Source organism: Lepisosteus platostomus, chromosome 16 (assembly GCF_059453375.1).
Source record: "Lepisosteus platostomus isolate fLepPlt1 chromosome 16, fLepPlt1.hap1, whole genome shotgun sequence".
NCBI classification, from domain to species: Eukaryota; Metazoa; Chordata; class Actinopteri; order Semionotiformes; family Lepisosteidae; genus Lepisosteus; species Lepisosteus platostomus.
In genome coordinates this window covers 20,173,068-20,180,842 of record NC_142626.1, presented here as the reverse complement: position 1 = coordinate 20,180,842, position 7,775 = coordinate 20,173,068, and the positions used below count along the sequence as shown (strand labels likewise).

The following is a 7,775-nucleotide window of genomic DNA, read 5'->3' as shown; positions in this document are numbered from 1 at the left end:
GCAAACGATTTTTTTTATAGAAATACAAAATGAGATACTGTATAATGATGTGCATTAACAAAGTTATACTGCTATTTTCCTTAGATACGCGATTAAAAAAAATAAATTTTTTGAATCCCCGGCGGAACACATTCCATAAGAATCAACGCGTGTTTAAACACATATATTTAAACATGCGTTTACGATTTAAATCAAAACGCGATTCAAATCAATATAAATGTTTATTTTGTAACGCATAGGTGACTATTCATTGTTATTAAAAAGACTTAAATTCGATCATGTTGTGATATTTAGAAATATAAATTTGTTTGGTGCAAGTGAGGTTTTATTTAATCTCTGACCAAGGGAAACGTTTCATTTTTTCAAAGAAATGTTTGTTAAAAAATAAAGTCATAGTTCCATGGGATTCAATCACAGACCGTGTGACATGGGAGTCAGGAACCTAACCCACAGGTCACATGCTGAGGGCTGAAAAAGCACTACAGAAACATTATCGACAGACAATGTACAGATTTGTAAAGCTATAAAATAATGTAATTAGGCACAGAACAAGTTTACAGCACAGTACAATAATAAATGCTGACCATGACTTTAGAAGCATAAATTACCTTATACTCAATTTAAACACAAGCTGTCTTTAGCCCTCTAAGCTGGTTCATACAGAAATGTAGAGAACCAGGCTCAGAACACACAGCTTCATTAGCGAATACATATGCAGGAGAACTAGAGAAGACGTTTTACAGAGGATGGATTTTTAGAAACATCCCATCAGTGACATCACTGAAGTCAACTCCTAGGTACTGTAACTGTCGTGTGGATAGTTTCACAAGAATCAGACAAAGGTTTAAGCATCGCTTGTTCTAGATAAAACTGCAAAAAAAAAACAACAACCCATAATGTACTTCTTTGTGGCTCTGTTTGCCCAAATCATATATTCACAACGTGAAATTAGAAAATAATATTACGTAACCAAAATCCGCAATATGGAAACAGAACCTGTGTAATTGTTGACAGATGATGTACTCGTAACATTTTTACAAGACGAACTACAACATTTAAAAAATAACTTTTTTTTTAAACTCATTAAACCCACTGCACTGCATTAAAACAAAACGAAAACTAAAACGCTCTGGGCATACCATTTCACGCTTCTTATCAGTTGCTCAAAAGTAATTTGACTGTATGAAATGCATAATATAAACCTAGAAACATATACGTGAGCAGTATTTACGTAGTATCGGTGTCAAGACATACCTCTCAAATACTGTAAATCAAGTTAAAAAATATCGATTCTGGACCGATTCTGGTCATAATGAAACCATGTTCCGTGTATGTTTTCTTTAAAGTACCGAGACCAGCCATATACTGTATGTTTATGTTCCAAAATTAATATCGTTTATGGCCTTCACACGCGTTGCAGTATGCTCATATTCTTTTTATGCTCAGCTACTAAGATTTCCCTTCAGTGGTAAAATTCCATATAAATATTCAATACTACAACGGGCACAGTAAAGACGTTTACTGTAAATCTTTCTACGACAGACCAACGGACCACGAGTGCCCCTGTCGGTCAACCAATCACGTACCGCGGTACCCCGCGTCATCTTGCGTCACGATGCGCGACACCGTAGCCAATTACCTCCGGTACGTGTCTGTACCGCACACTTTGAATGGCTGCATTTGTATTTGTTGTTCCAGATAGTAAATCTATGTGGGGAAAAGTTATGTTTCTACATAAGTGACCACGTCAGAAGTACTTGTTTATGAAAACTGGCAAGTTTCAAGGGGATTTTTCCAATGTCAAAGTTACATTTTAGTAAAAACTCTAGACCCCCTACTTCTTGAAATATCATATTGGGGATTATATGCCATACACTTTGCTTATTTTTTAAATAGTTTTGTATCCATTTAATCTTAAAAATAGCATTAGATGTCCTAAAGTCTAAAGCATTTAAGCCCCCTTCTGCCTGTGGACGACAAATAATTTCTCATTTGAGATAATGGGGTTTATTCCTCCAGATAAATTTGAAAAGTTTGGAGTCAATTTTCCTTATAGTTGCAGGTGGTACTTCAAGAACCAGTGAAGCATAAACTAATCTAGATAAACCCTCAGATTTAGACAAAAGTATTCGACCATTTAAAGAAAGGTCTCTTAACAACCATAAGTCAAGTTTTTTTTCAAATGAATGCATAATTGGAGAAAAGTTTAGATCATTTCTAATTTTTGGATTTTTGGAAATCTTAATACCTAGATATTTAACTACATCTTTTACAGGAATATTACATATAGATGAAACATCACAGTTCCCAAGAGCCATCAGTTCACATTTTTTTTAAATTAAGAGAAAGACCAGAAACAGAGGAAAAAACATTTATACACTTAATTGCCTTCTCAATCTCTGCATGGTTTCTTAAAAATAGAGTTGTGTCATCAGCTAATTGGGAACACTTAATCTCTCTATCCTGTATTTGAATACCCTGAAACACATCTTTTTTTATATGAATAGCCATAACTTGTGTGACCAGCAGGAATAAGAATGGGCTTATGGGACATCCTTGTCGAATTCCCCTACCAATTCTAAATCTATGAGAAGTTCCATGAGCCAATTTAACAGAGCTGTTACCTTGATTGTACAAAGTTTTAATTACCTTTTGAAAATACTCACCAAAGCCAAAAAAAATGATAGTTTCAAAAATAAAAGAATGTTCAATTGTGTCAAAAGCCTTATAAAAGTCCACAAATAGAATAAAGCTATCCTGACTAATAAGTTCACCATAGTGTACAAGGTCCAACACCAAACGAATATTATTACATATATGTCTTCCTTTCATGAAACCTGATTGTGACTCATCAATAATTGAGTCAAGGCCTGTTTTCAGTCTCTCTGCAAAAATAGAAGCAAGAATCTTTCCATCATTATTAATCAAAGTGATAGGCCGCCAATTATCTATCAACAAATGATCTTTATCTGGTTTTGGAATTATGGTTATTAAGCCCTGAGTCATCGAGGTTGGTAAAACTCCCTTTTCAATTGACTCCTTAAACACCAGAAGAAGAAGTTCAGCCAAATCATCTCGAAAGGTTTTATAAAATTCAGTGGTAAGGCCATCATTACCAGGAGATTTGTTAACCTTGAGCTTATCAATAACTTTCTTAATTTCAGAGATGGATATCTCTTTATCACAGATGGCTTTAAACCCTTCGTCTATAGTTTTAAAGTCTTCTTTTAATGAGTTCAGAAAATCACACATTTTATCTGTAGAACATGCCTTACTAGTATATAACTTACCATAAAAATCTGATACATATCTTGAAATTTCTACAGGATTTTGAGTTTCACAGCCATCTATGTTAAGTTTACTAAGAGATGTATAATCTCCATTCTTTTTTTCCAAATTATAGAAGTATTTTGAGTTTTTTTCGCCTTCCTCCAACCATCGTCTCCTGGATCTAAAAAAAGCTCCTTTTGCTTTTTCCATGTATAGTTCGTCCAGTTCAGCTTGCAGTCCAATTAATTTACAAGCATCTGTTTGATTAGTATTGCTGTCATCTGTAAGATCACAAATTGCCTTAATAACTTCCTCTTCCTTTATTTTATTAGAGCGTGCAGCTTCTTTACTTCTTTTCATAGCAATTAATCTTATCTTATACTTCATAAATTCCCAGTTTTGGCTATATGAATTTGTTAATTGAGCTCGCCTCCAATATGTTTGTATAATTTCCTTAATTTCCATTTAAAAGCTGTCATTTTCCAAAATCCTATTATTGAGTTTCCAATAAGTCTTAGGGACTTTAGAATCCTCATTGTTACTCAAGTTAACAGAAAGATAAATTGCTTTATGGTCAGATAGTACTGATGGTTCAATAGAAACCTTGTTAATCTGTCCTTCTAATGCATTTGAACTTAACCAAAAATCTATTCTTTATTGTTTAGATCTGTCCTTGTTACACCACGTGAACTCCTTTAGTCCTGGATGTTTACATCTCCATATATCAATAATTCCTAAGCCTTGACATAACCTGTGCAACTCCATATCAGGAGGGGGAGATCTAGCAGGTACAGGGTATCTATCCAACTTAACATCAAAGACTGTGTTAAAATCACCCCCTAAAATAATTTCAATATCCTGGAACTTGTCCTTCACCTTATTCACTTCTTCTTCAACTTCAAAAAACAAGTCTCTGCTATATTGTTTATTATTAAAAGCATATATATTCCCCAGCAAAAACATTTTCCCATTAAGAGCCACTACAAGAATTATCCATCTGCCCAAATGATGAACTCTACTACTAATAATTTTACCTTTAAATGTACCCTTTAATATTGCAACCCCCGCAGAATGATTACTACCAAATGATAACCAAACATCACTCCCCCATTGACTCTTCCAAAAATTCAAATCCGAAGAACAAGCGTGCGTCTCTTATAAAAAATAAAAATCTGCATTAAACCTCTTGCAGTACAAAAAAATAGCCTTTCGTTTTGTCAAATCACGAATACCCCTGACATTAATAGAACACAGCGATAACGACATATATATCCTTTAACAAGAAAAAACTTTTTGAATGAAAAACTGAGATATATGTAACTCGAGGGGTCCTTATTCCCTATAAAATACAAATGGCACAGGAGAGAAAAAAAACAAGTATACTTGTAAGAACTATGCCGATAATAACACACACATATATATAGATGTTATAATTCAACATCCATATAAATAAAATTTAAACTATTTATAAAAGATCGTTAGAACGTCAGAGTAAGTCCCATGTAAACAGTCTTTTCTTTATTCCCGTTTTATTCCAGCTTCAATTCCACACCATCAATGAAAGCCTTTCCACTCACGAAGTAGGCTCTGCGCCCTTTCTCCCTGGCGTCTCTCACCCGGGGCCACAGCGCGTTCAGGTCCTCCGCGAACTGCAGCCGCTCAGACCGAAGAAACTCGCAGGTCTTCGCTCGCCTCCACAGCACATCGCGCGTAGATCTGCTGATGAACTGAATAATCGTGGTTCTTGGGTTTTTGCCATGCTCCTTCCGCCCCAGCCTGTGGACAATGTCTACCTCTGTCTTAAATCGCTCCTTGAGCTAAGGAACCACAGCCCCACAGATATTGATCACTGTGTCTTTAATGTCCTCCTCTGACTTCTCGGGAATGCTGTGTAGCCTCAGGTTCCATCTCCGGCGATACCTCTCCGCCTCGTTTAGCTTCTGCTCCAGCTCAGTTATTTTGTGTGCATTTGTTTTAACAACTTCCTTCACTGCTTTCATATCTGATCTTAAGTCTCTCACCTCCTCCAACGCGAAGTCCACTGACTTTTGTAAGGCACCGATTGTCACCGTGTTCTTTCGAATCAGTGCCTCCAGATGATCTGCTCTCTCATTAATCTTCCTGGAGAGAAGCACCACGATGTTATTCTGCATTTCCAGCAGAGACGGCTCGTCTTTCATCCTCTTCATGAGGGGCTTTTCCGGAGTGTTGGGCTCAATGTCGCAGTCGGAGTCAAGCAGCTGTTCCAGCTGCGGCTCTCCGGAGCTCCTCTCGCTGTCGAGGGCGTACGAGTGCTCGGCCTCGGGGGGCGCTCCGCCGCTCACCCCTGCTGCAGGGTGCACCTGCCCTCCTGAAGGCCGCGGCATTTTCGAAACATCCTTCTCTTTTCCCTTCTTTCCACCAGTGCTTTTTTCAGAGATCGAATCCATCCTAATATAACGTTTTTTTAGTTCAATTCAGAGGAAAGAAAAAAATCGTATCCAAGTTTTAACTTTTTTTGGGGTTAGAAATAAATTTAAAACTCTCCAAAAATTGACATAAAGTTAGTCAAAAATCATAGACATCCAAATCAAAGCAAATTTTCTCCTTTCACCAATAATTTAAGGGAAAAAGACCCCAATTTTTCAGCGCTTAACAAAACACGTGCGAACTGGTCGCCATCTTGCCGACCTCCCGACGGTGAGTAATTACCACAATGTTTTGAATAACGCTTTACGGCCATGCCCGTCTTAAAGACACACGAGTACTTTCTCCACATCAATACACCCATGTGTCTATTTCGCAGATGCTGGAGAGGGAACGAGCCCATACACGTTTAAAAAACCTCGTTTGTGTTTTACAATACCCCCTCAAAACCTTGTGAAGACACATGCAGATGTTCACGTTATACCAGAGCGTGCAGAGCATAGATCACCGGGGAGAAGAGGTCGGTATTAAGAATTGTCTGTGCCGTGTTATAAAACATTCTTTTAACATACACATTTAAAGGTATCTAATTAATACAAATTCCGACCGTTTTCTATTTTTGGTAATTTGGGGTGTTGAGTTCTTTCACTAATGGTATTTTCCCTCTCCGTGCAGAACCCGAACCCTCAAAAAATAAACTGCGAAGCAACGCTAAGACTTTAACCGAAACCGTGAACTCAAAACGTCTCAAATCAACAAACAAAGGTTAATATAATTTAAGCGTGGTCAAGATGTGTTATGAACCATTTTTTGTAACAGTTACTTCTTTTGTTAGAATTCGTTGAAAGATCCTAGTTCATGTAGTTTTCTGTTTTGGGTTATTAAAAAGCCTTATTTTTAAAACTGCTTAGCCTTTAAGACTTTAAAGTTAATGTTGTAACAGAAAGAATAAGGTTCTGGATCCTGAGATGAAGTTAAACAGATGAGTTTATTGCATGCAAGGAACAATAAAGCCGAAATCTTGTTTCCCCCAAGAAACAACAAAACCGAAGTATTGTTCGATGTGCCGGTACAAACTTTTAGGTTATATAGTCCTTCCTTGCTGCTTCGGACGTCATTCGGTGTTATGGTAAGGAGGGGGCCATGGTATTTGGCCAGATAAGAGACCCTGGCCAAATGGTCAGTTTAAGATTACGCCCCCAGGGGGTTCCTAGCTCGCATCTGGAATCCTTATCAGTTGACCCCCTTTCCTGCCATAAACCCCTGTTGCTTAGAAGTCTAATTTTCAGGCAGAACTGACTTAAGTTAACCCTTTTTACATCTTGTCTCTTACTTCATTAAAAACGACTGGTCGGCGTCTTGTGTCTATATGCCGTTAACCTTACAGCTTGTCCCACTAGCGCCATCACTGTCTTAAAGGTAACCGGTGTAACAACATGGCCGGGTAACTTGTTCCATTCACCCACAGCGGTGGCGTTTTTATCCTAGTTAATGTAGTTTTCTGATTTTGATCGTTTAGATTGCATTGGCTGCTGTGTTAAAAAGTATTTTATTTTTATTTTTATCATAGTGTAGTTTTGTTATTTTGAGATATGGTACACTGGCGTGGTATTAAAAAGTCTTTTATGTTTATTCACACAGCAGCTGTATCGACGAGTGGTGAAAAAAATGTGGTGGAAACGTCGGACCCTAAGGTGGTGACAGCGTCGAAGACGGCAGTTAATACTCTGACCAAAACCAAACATGGCAAGCCTTTGGAGAGAAATAACACGATTAGAGACTTGGTGTTTGGTGATGTGGGAGACTCATTGCGGTATATTGCACAGTTACTATCAACGGTGTGCACTAATGAGGTGAATAAAAAGTGGGATTTAAAGAATCTAAGAGCGGCTTTAGCAAGTGCACATTCCGTGTTTCCAAAACCAACCAGACTTTTGCCGCTAATCTTTTAGACATATTTTCTAAAGAGGATGCAGCTCTAAACACAGGATTTCATTACCTGATAATGCTATTTCATGGTTCATTGTCGAAGATCCACAGGGATAAATGACTAAGCATGCAGTCTAAAAAGTGTTTAAAAGACCGACCTCTTGCCTTAG

The 7,775-nt window shown here is 37.5% G+C and overlaps 1 long non-coding RNA gene across 1 annotated transcript; it reads left to right on the top strand.

Moving 5' to 3' along the window:
- The first annotated feature begins 5,761 nt into the window (after positions 1-5,761).
- On the top strand, positions 5,762-7,561 carry LOC148647009 (uncharacterized). The gene is made up of 3 exons (XR_015927714.1): positions 5,762-6,196; positions 6,352-6,441; positions 7,318-7,561. It is a non-coding gene; the product is annotated as an uncharacterized LOC148647009 (long non-coding RNA).
- Positions 7,562-7,775: the final 214 nt, after the last annotated feature.